At 41.7% G+C, this 15457-nt stretch overlaps 1 long non-coding RNA gene across 1 annotated transcript; it reads left to right on the top strand.

The window, feature by feature from the left end:
• The first annotated feature begins 1316 nt into the window (after window positions 1-1316).
• LOC118612415 lies at window positions 1317-6192 on the top strand. Its single transcript, XR_004954845.1, has 3 exons — window positions 1317-1404; window positions 5583-5699; window positions 6074-6192. It is a non-coding gene; the product is annotated as an uncharacterized LOC118612415 (long non-coding RNA).
• The last annotated feature ends 9265 nt before the right edge of the window (window positions 6193-15457 follow it).

Raw genomic sequence — 15457 nt, 5'->3', positions numbered from 1 at the left:
ATTTAGAGCCTCAATTTAGAGCTGTGTGCGAATTTTAGGATATGCATTTTTTAGCTGACATGATTAACAACACCTAATTTCTGGGATACGCCCAAATTTCTATAGGGAAAAAAGAATGTTTATCAGGAACATACGCAATGATGACAGCTTCCTTCCCCTTCCTTCCGTACACACACACACACACACACACACACACACACACACAGGCTCACACACGTGCAACCCTGTTCAGTTCCAGTTATTCAGTGTCTCTCCTGCCTGTGGAAAACTTGATATGTCCACACTGGAAATATCTAGGGTGCTCTGAAGCAGGATACGAATTTTAAGGCCTTTATTACATGATGGTCCTTTTGAAATATTTATATTGATCGGCCCAGTTCCTGAGAGGAAATAGGTTGTTTCTCTTATTCTCTCAGGTACAGGTCATTTGAGCAGTTGGGTTGTCATTTTTCTAATCTCTGCATTTCCCTAAGGATAGTGAGAGGATGATTTAAACGGCAACATTAGCTGCTTTAGGCTAGATTTTCAAAGCTACACCAGGGGAGTTAAAAGCGCAAATCCTGTTATTGTTACAGGATTAATGCACAGAAGTCCCAGAATACCACTTTGGAAATGTAGCCAAGGAATATTATTTTAATGTACTCTATGTTATTTTTAGACTCAGCTATAGCCCAATTATCAGCTGGCGCATCAAAAATTAGACAAGACAGATAGCTGTCTTTAATCCAAAATTCTAATGAGGTTTTTGGTGTTTGTGTTTTCTTGCCACTTAGAAATCTGGATATTTGGGAGGAAAAAAGTAAAAAATAGAGACTAGAGCAGCTACCTCCTACCTGCTCTGTTGCTATAGAGGCTGCTACTTAGAGTACTGGTTCTATAGACTATTTTAGCATAGTTCTCCCCTCCCCTCCAGGAGAGGTAGGTGATACCAAAAAAAAAAAAAAAAAAGTACTGAATCATGGAAACCTCTTGACCACATCATAAAAAGCTACAAATAAACTGCAGCATAGTAATGATTTCAAGGCAGCAAGTCAGGGTTCCTGCCATCCATCATTTCTATTTCTGCTTTTACACATCTTAGATTGTTGTTCAAAAATAACTATCTGTAAAAGGTCTTCCAGTTGGAGTAACTTTGCTTCCAAGTTGCCCTGTGGGCATCAACCAACAGTTATTGATTCTCTAGATTCCTGCTTTTTGGTTTTATTAAACTGGACTTGTCTTTCCTTCTGGCCTCTGAGTAATTGCCTAGGTCGGAGATGACCACATCACCGTCTGCGGGCTACAGCCAGTCTGAGAGATGCTGGCCCCCAGAAGAGCTCCCGCCTTTGCACTAGTCAAGAAATACTCTGCATCAGCAGCTCCTCTAACTTTCAAGTCCCAGAGTATCTTCTGTTATCTCACAAGGTACAGTATCTTTCTAAAAAGGGCCAGCATGCTCGCACACATCTGTTTCTGTGTGGGGCTCGCCCCGCTTCAGTAAACTCTGAGGTTTCACTTGGTCAGCACACAGAACTGAACCTTTGAGCCGTTGTGAGAAGGATTAAACAAGCAGCATTCTAAGAAGCACTCAGCACAGCACGTGGCACCTCGCTGGCTCCCCTGAGTCAAGGAAGCAGCCGCACCAATGTTTTCTAAAATTCGTCTTCTATATTTATGTGCATTTTTCAGTTTACAAAATTATTTTTGTACATTATCTCATCAGCGATATAGTGAAGAGGCTCGTTAATGCGTGTGGTGGGTACTCGATGTGGGTTTAATGTGGAGCTAACTCAAGTTACGTGACGGCTTTTGCTGTGTAGTTTCCATACAGAGGGCGGGGTAGAAACAGGACTGAAATGAAATTCTCCACTTCAGTTTCTGGGGCATTGTTCACTTCAAAACTGCCATTCATACTAGTTTCTTCATCTCTGAAATTGAAGTGATTAGATCCTAGACACTCAAAAACCAGAGAGTGCTCCCAGTGACATGTCTGAAACACTTGTAAATAGATTATTAGTCATTCTTATGAACATTTCCCATTGGCATAACAATAAGTTAAGCACTATACTTATACTTTATGGCTAGTTCCCTCTATCAAGGAACACATCCTTGTATACACCTATATTTTATCAAGAATAAAAACTTATTAGCGCTTAGCACAGTAGCACACCTAATATGTTGTGATTCTACATAGTCGTGGAATAAATACATAAATGAACACTATGCATCACTGAAGATGAATTTCAGTATCAGCAGATGCAAGGAGAAGAGCTAAGAACTTGTTGCCCAATCTATAAAACAGGAGGACGAGCACTGCACTGGACAATTACTACCCGGATAAAGTAAGGCTAGTATGTGAAGGACTGTGGTGGGCAATATCCCAAAATAGCTCCCAACAAGCCTTGACTCCTGGTTTTTACGTCTTGTGCAACCCTCTGCCCTTAAGTGTGAACTGGCGACACGCTTCTGACTAGTAGGATGTGGCAGAAACGATGGGCTGTCACTTCAGTGATTAGTCACAAAAGACTGTGACGTCATCTGCAGCACTCATCCTGGCGATGCTCGCATGGCGGGAGACAAGGCAGACCTCAACCAACAGTGGGTGAGGGACCAAGGCCTCAGTCCAACAGCCCACGCAGGACGGGACACTGCCAAACCCACAGAAGCAAAAGCGGATTCTTCCCTAGAAGCCTTGTGATGACCACAGCCCTGGGTAACACCTTGCCTGTAACCTGTGAGAGACCTTGAAGCTGAGGACCCGGTCAAGCCACATGAGGACTCCTGACCCATAGAAACAGGGAGATAATAAATACTGTTTTAAAGCAATTTTGGTTTGGGGAATAATCTGTTATGCTGCAGAAGGAGGTAACTAATAGAAGGACCTGTCCCACCATGGCCATTTTAAAGTACGTGATATACAGAAGCCATTTCATTTTATAGTGGGGCTGTGAATTATAGTGGGCCTATCTACAAGACTAGAGTTTTTAAAGCTAGCAAAGAGCATTGCAGAGTTGCTCTCACTACGGGAAAGAGCTAACTAGTTAGTCCATGGAAGGGAATGGCCGGGATCCATTCTGCTGGCCATCTCCTCAGCAAACACCAGGGGCCAATCCTGTATGACAACTAGCATCGAGCAGCAGCGACGAAGAGATGTCTTCAATTACACAACTGGCGGCAAAGATGCAGTTAAAATCATCAGGGGTTGAAACAGCAGCAGAAATTGGTGTCTGGTGGGAGCCCTGGCCTTGCAGAAACTAAGCGATTCCCTCAGAAGTCCTATTTTGAACTGTTCTCATCGCCTGCTGCAGACAGTTGGCTCTTAATCCATTTTATAGAAGCACTTTCTGTTCCTTGGATAAAAGGAAGTGCATAAATTTCAAGTGCCATATTACCATACATGCATGGTTCTGTTTGGGCACAAGCACGTTGTTCTTGTCATAAATTCTGACTCAGAATGGGAGCTCAGGATTCACCATCTCACTCTTTATAGTTACAAGATCGACTAAGCTGATTACAAGAAGAAATATGTAAGCTTTGAAACTGTTCACGCCAGCGATGTGGTTCAGTAGCTTATGAAAGTGGCAAATAACAGCAAGCCAAATGAAGGAAATCTCAGGAAAGACACGGCTCCTAAAAACACAGGGCCGGTCACGTTCAGTACTCAAGAGCAGGTGGTTCTCTCTGGAGCCTGGGATCCCCTCTGCACTGCCTGAGGTTAGCCTGGCCTTGGGAAACCTGAGTTTCCTGCCCTGTGGCCCTTCTCCCATCACTCGGAGTCCCTAGGACCCCTCTCTGAGAGGCGGTCACTCTGGGTAATGGCGTTTCCTCACATCTTTAAAGTTTCAGCCACAGTTTTGCTGTGTGTATTCATGTTGGTTTGGTCAGGTTGTCTTAGCCAGTGAGGAGGGATCCTGACGGGCTCAAACATTCCAGGCCTCTCTCTGCTCTTACCCAGGACCTGAGGCATGATAGCACAGCCACTAAAATATAGCCATTTGGCAAATCGCCGGGTACCAACCCCAGCCTCATTGTTTACTAATGTGAGGCCTTAAACAAATTATTTAAATCCTTTAAGCCTCAGTTTTCTTATACAAAATATAGCAATATTAACCCTTTCATAAAGTAGAGGTGAAGATCAACTGTGATAATCCATATAAAGTCCTCGGCATTGTGTCCAACATATAGCATGTACGATGTAAATGTTACTATTTAGAGTATTATTTTTTATGTTAATCCTTTTTTTCCCCCATGTGTCAAACTGTTATCTCCACAAGGATAAAGAATGTTGGGATATTAGGCATGGATTTTTACATAGTTGGACATTTTTGAGCAATTTTTCAGTGAGTTTACCTAGGCCAAAAAAAAAAAAAAAAAAAAAAATCCCTGCCTAGCAATTTTGAGAATGTCCTCTTTTCTATTCAGTCTACATTCCCTTGCTTGGTGATCTCATCCCCTTGTGACTTTGAATACCATCTGCTTGCTGACAACTCCCAAATTTACATTGCTAGCCCAGACCTCTTCTTAAACTCCAGATTCCGGTATCTAACTGCCTATTTGACATCTTCATGAGGATGGCTAGAGAGTACCTCAAACTCAACACGCCCCAGGTGGAACTGTTGCTCTTCCCCCCGAATCCTGCCCCACCATGGTTTATGTATCAGTTGGTGGTAATTCTATTCATTCAGATCCTCAAGCCAGAAACTTGGAGTCATTCTTACATTGTTTTCTTTCATACCTTATGTCCAGTTCATCAGGAAGACCTAATAGTTCTACTTGAAAAATATACCTAGAATCTGACCATTTCCTACAACTACCACTGTCACCTCCCTGATCTAAGTCATCCTCTCACTTGCAATTGCCTTCTTTGAGAAATATAACTGTTTTGAAATGATTTTAACCTTTTGGTGGATTCTCTAACTATAAAAGAAATGTATTTCTGAAATCCTAATAAACTCAGAGCCCACATGGCTCAGTTTTTGAATAGCGCTCCCTTCAAGAAACACAATCGATAGCACAAATTATTTAATAATCAATCCTGTTATCTACTTGCTTATTTTTTAAAGGTAATAAAGAGTATCTAAATACGTGATCTACACACTATGCTCCTCTCTACCCTGCTTCCTCTCATCTACTTCCTTCTGATATTTCAATGTCTCTCTCCACCACCCTCTGTGACTCCCAGGAAACCTCCTCCTCCATCCCCAGCCTGTGTGGTTTTATTTTCCTCTCCTACCTCTATTCTCAGCAGAATAGCCCATCTCCCAGAAAGACAGAGCTTCCTCACAAAAAGGTGGACGGAGGGGAGTAATTGGGTTGGCAACTGCAGGATTCTCCTTGGCAGGCTAGGAAAGATAGGAAGTTTGAGACCATTTCCAAGTTAATAATTTTTGTTCTACGGCACCCTAAGTTTATTAACTGTCTGACAGATACCCATGGCATGTCAGTGCTGAAAAGTACCAAGAGATCCATGAACCCGATCCTCTAATTTTAAAAAATGAGAAAACTAACTGAGACATTAAATAATTAGTCTAAGGTTCCCCAATGTCTTTTTCATTGTTCTGTGTTATAAGCACTTAAATCTTGTCACCTGTGTTTATCCAAAGGAGTAATAACTGGCGCTGTCCTCCAGCCAGAGACCACCAGGAACTCATGCACAGTTGAATACGTTGGGATTACTGCATATGTAGCAAAGCAGAACACATGAAACCATGGGGTGTCTGGTAAGAAACTGTTAAAAAGGACTTTTCATAGATTTTGGGCTCAGTTGAATAATTTGGGGGGAGGGAGCTTTGCTCTGGGTCAGATGCTATCAGGAAGTAGGAGTATTTCTATGACCGAGAATCTGAATAAATCTTACTCAGAAAGAGGGAAGACTATGGAGCCAGGCTTTAGCTGTAATTGGTAAAGAATTGGCAGTCCTTCATACTAGCCAGAAAAGAAAAAAATGTTTGGTCATGTTTCTGGATCGAACAATGGCCATATTGGGGTATGTGTTCAAACACGGTTAGACAGTGGTCCTTTGTTCCCCCTTAATCTTCCATGGTCACAGAATGGTCTGATATTAATGTTTTGTGAAATTGTTTATGTTTATCAGGAGGGCATCAAAACCTCTCTGTCAGCCCAGTTCCTGGACACTGGAAACTGCTTTTCTCTTTCCCATAATAATAAAACTGCAATCTAATGAGCACTTTTAATGTGCCAGGAAAGCTTTAATCTTCATCGCCAACCCAGGAGGTAGGTACTATTATGATCCTAATTTTCACATGAAGAAATGGAGGCTTAGTGAGGCTGTTCATTTATCTAGGTCACAAGAGCTACCAAATGGCCAGGCTGGGTCTCAAACCCAGGTGGTCTTTCTGGGGACCACACTCTCTGCTCTGCTCTGCTCTGCAGTACTGCCAGGTGTAAACTGGAACCCTGGGGAGGAGGCAGCAGTTAATCTGTGGAGGTGTGGGACAGTTTTGCAGTAAATGCAATGGGGAGAATAAAATGCCAGAATCATGAGACACTCAGGATGGAACAAACCAAAATGTGAAAAAAAAACTGGCTGTGACATTTTGACCATAAAACCTTCTTTGGGAGTAGTCTAATAAAGGGTAGACTGAATTATTATTCCTTAACTGAAGAATGACGTGTGTGATGTAGAATATTATTTTAAATTTTACTCTCTGTTTTCGGTATGACTTTAAATTGACCAACAGAGGAGGGAAATGCCATCAGCAGCTCTGCTGGTATGGTCAGTCAGAGCACCTCAGTGTAGTCAAGTGGTAAAGCGAAACTGTTCACGGCTGTGCGAGGAAGCTGCAGGCACCTGGCAGTCCCAAAGGCTTAAGCACAAAGATTAGGGGAGAAACGTGGTTATTAACAGCCTTATAGATGCTTTCATTTTTCAGAATCACCTTATGGAGTGAAATGACAGAATGCAATTCAAATGAACAGACAAAGGCCCCCATTTTACTGTTCCCACACACACGCCCCCGGCTCCTCCCGACTTCAGTGGGTGTTCTGGGCACAAGAGAAAGAACAAGAGCGGGATATCGATCTATTTCGAGAGTTCTCTCTGTAAATTTCCAGGCAGCCAAGATCCTGCATTCTGTGCTCACCTCAGTAGATCCAAGTAATAGCACTGAGATACTGTACGCACATCTTCAACAAACTAACCAATTTCATTCAAGGGTAGGGTGGGAGACACTGTGGAGGTGGTCTGATAGAGCAAAAATGGGAATGGAAAAGGTTGCTCTCCTGCCACTGCAGCCTTTTCGCTATCTGTTCTTATCACACACTCACCCTCCAGGTGTCACTCAGCAACCTGTGTGCCCCTACTGTGAGACCAGAACTGTGCACGGCTCTGGGAACAAAAAGTCGATTAAGATTTGGTCCCTACCCTCAAAACTACTTAAATTGTGTCTCTACTTTGTCTTTGCACAACTTCTTGCATAGTGGTTGAGAGATGCTTCCTGGTGGCGACAATTACAATGATGATATTAATGATGATGACAATAAAAAGTACAGCTGTCCACAAGTTTAAGTGGCAAACAGGAAAAGAGTCTGACTCCCATAAAATTTTGTTAATCCAAAACATATATATTGAGCAATTATTTTGTGGTTAAGACACTGCCCTGGGCCCCGTGAGAGGCGCAGAAAAGGCATCCACTCCCAGGAAGGCTTGTTGATCCTATAAGGTCAGTCTGGAATGGGTAGAAACGCCAGGTCAGCCTTCGGTTTCTCCAGACCTCAGAATGACTGATGGGCATTCGAAATTCAGCTTTGTGCCTCAGTTGCCATTACATTTCTAAAGTAGGTTGAAAACTGGCCCAGGGAAATAGTATATGGGACAAATAACAACAACGCCTACTCAGTCTTAAATCCTATTAATTCGCTGGGCAACAATACCAGGGAAAGGACTGTATATCCCACACTTTCAAGGCTATGATTCAAGGCAAAGTTACCCCCATGCCCACAGCAGGACAGATGCACGTAAAACCACAGGAGCTAGCTCATGCCTACAACCTATCTTCTCCTGCACAGGCCTTAAGATGTGTTTGTATGGGAAATCACTGCACTATGCCATTGATCTAAGCAAACAGTTTCATTTCAAAGTGTCAGTGAGCAGTGAGCAGCCTGTGTGGGCACAGAACTGCAAGGTTAAGTGACGAACATGGGCGATTTCCCCAGATATCTTCTTGGAGCAAACGGCAATCAATGACTATGGGATGGGTTTTTTGCAGATGCACATAGCTGCCTCTGCTCCAGTAAGGAAGACCATGCCCCTCCCTTCCCTTCCTCAATGCCACATCCTTGCGAAGACATCTGCTTTTGTAAATTCCCAGACAGTCCATCTCATGCAAACTTCTCAGCACCCTTAGCCAAGCCCTGGATTCTACATCTGTTCCACTTTCTTCCATTCCAGATGGGCACTATAACTTCACATTTGCTGTTGTGATCACTGTTGGACCAAAAAGATGAGGGTGGATGAGGACAGAGATACACTTCTCTGCACAGCATCCGGAAGAGATGTTCCTGGATTAAATCGGGGGCTTTGAACTCCAATAATTTAAAAAAAAAAAAAAAAAAAAAAAAAGATGGATCTCTGTTGACTGGGATCAGAAGCTCAAGAATCTCCTTACAAACCTCTTCTATCAATCGAAAATAGCCAACAAGGAAAGAAATTAATATTCATTGAGTACTTACTATTTGTCTGGCCCTCTGTTAGGTGCTTAATATTATCTATTTACCTTCATCTCAGTCTGACGAATCTGATGTTATTATATTCAATAAATTCTACCAAACATTTTAGAGCCTAAAAGAAGACAAAGAAGGTATCCAAAGTCGCCCGATTGATAAGTAAAAGAACTGAGCTTGGAGCCCACGTCCATCTGACACCACAGCTTTCACTGTATCACTTCGCCGTTCATTCCAAATTGTGCAATGGGGGTTGTGGGAGTGAGAGGCCCTCCCCCCGGATCACAGTCCATAAAGTCAGCAAGTTGTACCTACCTCCTGTAAACCTGACACAGGAGCGAACGGAGTCTAACCCCACAGATTATCTAAATATGCTTGTGATTTTTATTAAAGCAAAATAGCAATTATGCACTTGAAATATTTATAAAATAAGTCAACTACATTTGAGAGAAAATGTAAAAGCACTGCAATTAAACAGATCTGCACACACTGCAGGGTGTTTCTCTAACAAAAGGAGTATGGAATAATGCTGCTAATAAAAACAATGATCTTGTTTAAATGTTCTAATAACTCATTTAGTGCTGTTCTGAGTGGAACTGTATATTAGTAATTTCAAATAAAGTCTTTGATGAAAGATTAAATATATCTTCTGCTCATTCTCCTCTGTAAAGCTAGTGATTCAAGTGGGCTAATTTGTTTCCTTTCTTCTAGTAAAGTGTTTTAAGTGATCTATAAATGTTTTTTTGTTCCTTCTATTCATATTGTAAGTGGAACCAGTGAATAATAATGAATAAAAATACTGATGTCTTGGAATGTAATGGGTGCCCCCACCATCACTACCACCACACAGACACACAGACATGCAGACACAGACAGACACACGCACACACACGCGCACACACACACACACACATTGAATTCTCATTTGGGTTTCTAATAAGAGACAGGTAGATCTCACATCTCAAAATAAATATTTATTCAGGAAACTACATTAAATAGAAACTAACCTAAAACAATTTCTTGGTCAGCTTTGAAAAGATTATATTAATAAAGAGTAGGGTTTTGTTTTGTTTTCAGAGAGAGGAGAATCTAAAAGTGTACAATATAATATAGATTTAGGGCTTCCAGCAGAAATGGAGATGGGGTGATTAAATTCTAAACCAAAAAGTTTCTCTTTGACACTGCAAACTTAACAATTACAGCATCTGTAGTACTTCTAGGCCAGTGTAAGAAACACAGGTCTATTCGTTTTAGTCTTTTATGGGATGGAGGGCACATAGCGGCAGATCGAAAAAATCACATGCTATGAAATGTTTCACCTAAATGAACAAACATACACTTCGCCAATATATCAGATTGATCTTTTAAAAAACCTCCTGGTTAGAGGAAAATATTAGATACAAAGACCTATGGCTGCAGAGCTATGTTAAAATTCTCCAATGCAAAGCAGAATGGCCATAGTACTCATTACACTTTCTATAGGTAATTCTCTGCCCCTACAGCTCCTTATGGGCCTCTCGGAGGAAGACAATACCTTATTCTTTCTTATTATCTCAGTTCCTAGTATTAAGAATTCAGTAAATAACGGTTGCATGCAATGAACAAATATATCAATTAACATTCAGTCTGAAATAATTTCTACACGAGTATGCATACTTCAAATGTTTTCTTCACTAGATAAGATCTGAAAAACAACCTAATTTTGAAAAAGCCTCGCTTCTAGAACTCACAAAGCCAGCTATGACCCAAAGCATGTTGATTCAGGAACTAGCCCACCCAAAAGAGCATCAAAGCAGATGACATTTTCCTCTGTAGAAAAGATTTAAGCTTGTCAGACTCAGGACTCTGTCCAGTCCCAGTCCATCACAGGGACACAAAATCCCACTATGAAGAGAAGCGCAAGGATCCCAGGTAACCTACTTGTTCCAACTTAAGGTGAAATAAAAACCTGAACTTCTCAAAGAAATGCAAACCCACCTGGACACACAACATTACCTGAAAACAAAGTGTCAAGGAAGTCTGCAGAGAGCCACCTCTCTTACTGAATAACCTAACCAACAGAGGGCTGCAGCCTTCAGAGACAAAAGGGTCTTCTTTAGGGGTGGCATTAAAGGCGTAGATTTAGGCTGCCTCCTGATCAAAAGGACTTGTTTATTTCACTCGGTTTCTGGAACTATTAGATCAATACATTCCTCATACCCCCTGCTTCCCAAGCCTACCTGTTCTAGGACTGGTGCTAGCCATTTCTGCCAGCCATTTCTCTTGTCACCACTTAGCCTGAGTCCTGACCACAACTCCAACACTGACTCCCAGTCAGGCCAGAATCCCAGTCCATTTTAGATCCACAGGCCTGATCCTCAGACCTCAGCCCGAGAAAGAACACAGAGTTGAAGACAGGGTTGAGAGAAAGTGCCATGTGGGTGATACGAGAGCAGAACAGAAATAGAAAGTGGTTTGATATTTCCTCCAGGAGCATATGATATCTGTAAACATCTAGATTTGCAATTTAAAATTTTATATCCTTCACTGTAGTTTTATACAGCACAAAGGGTGGGGGTATAAATATCTTTATCCTACAAAGTGGACAGTCAAGAGATTATGTCAGTAATTGATTGACCAAGAAAGAGGGATTTAAATACGATTTAAATACATTATTTTGTACAGGGCCCTTATCCTTCCTGCACTCAGATAGGACTCTAGCTGCACAAAAGAACATCCAGGCACTGTGGTTCACTGTTTAATAATTAATGTAGCTCTGTGTTTCTTTGCTGCCAAAACATCTCGAAGGTAGGCCTCCACAGCTAAAATGGACCACTCAGACAGCCAAGCTGAGAGATAAAACACTCCATCCAAATTCAGAGCAGAGTGAATTAATTTTCCAGGTCTAGTTGGCTCTTGAACACATAACTGCTTAAGAAAATTCCCCAACATCTTTTTTGTTTTGTTTTGTCTTCTTCCTATGTAAGGACAAGCAAAGGGGAAGGAAAGTACACTATCCATCATAAAAGCAATTATTTCATTCCTCTAATGCTAGGTGGAAACCATCATTTTACAAGTCACGGAAGAAAGCTTTAGAAATAACTGATGAAATAACCTTAAATATACCTTTGTTTGACACTGGACAATGTGTTCACTTTTACCTCGAAGTTTTCTTACTCCTAAACATAACATCGTCAATTTGAATTTAATATGCTCGTATATGCTTGAAAAAAGTTTCCATGAGGAAGTCAGTTATAAAATGGATTTTGAGAGATGGATAAGATTTCGCTAGGTAGAGTCCAGAAGAGAAAATCATTTCAAGAAAAGAATAATGTGGAGCCTTAAAAATAAATAGGCAATTTCTGTCAGCTATGTCAGAATGTCACTTCTGAAGCAAATTTACGTTACCACAAACGACTCTGCATACATAGCTATTCCCTCTCCTACAGCCTCCCTCGCCGTCCTTCCCACCGCTATCCTCTCCCTGCTGCCCACCCCGTTCAACGAAACAAACGCGCCACACCAGACTGGAAGACTGCGACTCTAAGACAGGGAGCCCAGCTTGACGGGAGCAAAGCTAGCGCTCCGAAGCCAGACTCAAAAGCTCTGCCTTTTCAGTCCTAATGCCATTTAATGAAAAATGATCCTTTCCCCACAATTTGCCGCTGCTGTTAAACAGGGTGCCCTCCCACCTTTGTAATGAGTGCATCTGGTCTCTGTGCATATATTTAATGGGTGACTCACATATAAACTGAGTGACAGGTAACAAAATTACAAGGCTGTGAATGCAGCAAGCGTTGCCTGGAAAAAAAGCCCAAGTCGTTTATGAAGTCAGCAATCTTCTGACAACCGATCCTTCCAACAGAGCTTAGTTGTCTTTCCCTCCCTGTTCCCCCCACTTAGGTAATTTGATATTATATATGTCTCTAAGTATAAATCACAAGTGAATTATTGGGGAAAGGTAACTTAGGCCTGGAAGATTTTAATTATAGCAATATTTTTTATTCATAAGAAGTCTTAGCTGGACCCTCTCCAACTAATCTGCATCTACCCAGAACATTTGGAAACAAGCAAGAACTCTTGGCATGTGAAGCGAATCTGGCCATGCACCAACTGACTTCTCTCCGTGTCATCATTTGTTTTCTTCTGTCCACTGAATACTAGAAGGAAATCCATCCACTGGATAGGATTTCCCAAAGTAAGGGTAATACAGATTTCATGCCTCAAAGGACCAAACGCAATGGGAATCATTATAATAATGAAGACAACCAACACCGAATGGAAACTGACATTCAACACTTCCCAGCTTATACTTTCTATTTTACCCTCCACACTGACATCAGAGCTCTTTTTATTAAAATTTTTAAACTCGTCCATCTTTTCCCTAAAAACTTTTGCATAAAAACTAACCATTTAATCTGAATTCCTCCTATATTATTCTATGTCTTGATGTACTTCTGACTCCTCCTTAATGGTAAGATCCATGTTTTATCCATCTTTGTACTCCAAGCACCTACTGCAGAGCCTCACACAAAATTGGTGCATATCAAACTAACCCTGATTATAAAAGTATATAAGAGGCCTGAGGGTGTGTGTGTGTGTGTGTGTGTGTGTGTGTGTGTGAGAGAGAGAGAGAGAGAGAGAGAGAGAGAGAGAGAGAGAGAGAGAGAGAATATGAATGTGTATAAAGCTTCTGTGAGTTTCCTGTTACTTATAGCATAAACTCTAACCTCTTTAATGTGACATAGGGGATTTTTCTTAATCTGACTCCAGTCTTCCATCTAACATCATCTGCCCCTCCACCTCAGCACCATATCTGGACTCAGCTTCTCCTATGTCAGGGAAAAGATCTGCTCTCCTCCTAGGCACAGTGCTTAGACATTTATGGAATGATGATCTCACCTAATGGAAGTTGGGTCGTGAGACAGTCCCATAAAGGTTAGAAGCAGAAATAATAAGTCTTGGAATGCAGATAACAAAAGCCAGGAAACAAACAAACAAACAAAAAAACGTTATAAAAGAATGGGATCGGAAATCTAGGCCGGGGTACTTTTTTTCTAAAGGCTAGAACATGACTGTGGGTAATGTTTACCTATTCACAGAAGGAGAAAATGAATGGAGTTTGCTTTGAGACAAAGAATTAGAAGGTTGGCCCCAAGTATACTGTAACATCTAGAATACAACTAGTTTCACAAACATATGCACAGTTCCTCAGGCTGTACCTTACAGAGAGAGTTATTTCATTGTTGATGAGGAGTCAGCAAATACTGCCCCGTCCTTCATGTCGCTATCGCCATTGTCACAAAGAACTGGACCTCAGTGGCACCACAGCCTGACAAGAGCTGCGGGGGATCTGTGTTGCTCAGGTCAGCAGCAGCCTTCCCACTGAGAGCAGGTTCTCTGCACAACCAGATCCCCGCACTGCTGGAACTGGCTCACACCAACAATGGGTCAGAGAATGCTGCTCCACCAGCAGGTGTCAGGCTGCAGAGACCTTAACAGACCTACAGACTGATGAGAGGCCCAGAGACCTCACTTCCCAAGGTTGAACGAGATCATCCAAAGTCAGTATTTGCAGAGTTTTACAGATGATAGTTCAGGTTGCATCAAAGCAACCTCCCAAAAGAAACAGAATCTTAAAATGGCCAAATGACTTGCTGGGAACATGTGGCAAATTAATAGGAAAAAGTCACTTTCCTTATCTAATTTAGTACTTTGTCCTCTGAACCACACGTTTCTTTTCAACATGTCCCCAACTCTGGGGACTAAATTTTTTTTTCTTGGTAACATGAAATGATGTGTTTCCTAATTGAAGAATGTCTCCATTTCCCTGGATTGTCCTCTCAAACCTTTTCCTGTGGAAGTTATAACAACCTGTCTTTATCACTTAGTCTGATTGGCCCAATGAGACTGATCAGCTGCCACAAGGGAATTCTCTCTGCTGATAAGAGAGACCCTGCGCAGGACAGCAGTTCTCTCTCTCCCGCAAAGCAAGCAGAATCAAGACCAAAAGAAAAGCTAGATGCAAAACCTAGTCTGGATTTCCTTGGAAGCAAACTGTATCTCTCTCTCTCTAGCTGTATCCAAAAATTACAGGGGTGAGGAGGGAATGGCACAAATGTACCCACAGGATCATAAGATTTTTTGGCTAAATGATGAAACTAAGACCCAGAGAAGTGATAGGACCTGCCTGAGATAACACAACAAATTATTAATAGACCTCTGATGGGAACTCAGAATCTTATCACCTGATTTACTGCAAAAGGAGGCAAAGCAGAGTGTGGTCTCTAAAGCTAGGCTCCCAGCCTAGATGCTGGTTCTGTGGCTGACCAGCTGTGTAACCTTGGGTAAGTTCTATAAAGTCTGTACTGTTTCCACATCTGTAAAATAAGGGTGAATGACCCTCCCATGGGGTTTTTGTAAGGTTTAAATGAGTGACTGTGTGATTAGAGCTTAGAATAGCAATTACTGGAACCAGAAAGCAATTATTGTTAGCCTCATGTTAACTCAGGATTCATTCCAAACTTTTCAAACCAAAAAATGGATGCAGAAGGGGGAAAACTCGATGGAGCTAGAAAATAAGTTCTTCATATAAAGCCCTTGCTGTTCCAGTCTCCTTCACACCCCATGATCCTTTACGGCAGGCTACAGTATCTTTCCCTGTGTCTAGTTCTTTGCCAACTACAGCTAGACATTTCTTTTTTTAACTTTTTAAAATTATGATCCTAGGATGTCATCTCCCAGCAATAGCATTATTGGTCACGTTGGTCTATACAAAATTATCTTTTCCCCAGTGTGGTGAGGAAGTAACCATGAA

This window comes from Rousettus aegyptiacus, unplaced genomic scaffold, assembly GCF_014176215.1.
Source record: "Rousettus aegyptiacus isolate mRouAeg1 unplaced genomic scaffold, mRouAeg1.p scaffold_m13_p_16, whole genome shotgun sequence".
NCBI lineage: Eukaryota > Metazoa > Chordata > Mammalia > Chiroptera > Pteropodidae > Rousettus > Rousettus aegyptiacus.
Note: the sequence above shows the minus strand (reverse complement) of the source record. Positions and strands in the feature narration are given on the sequence as shown.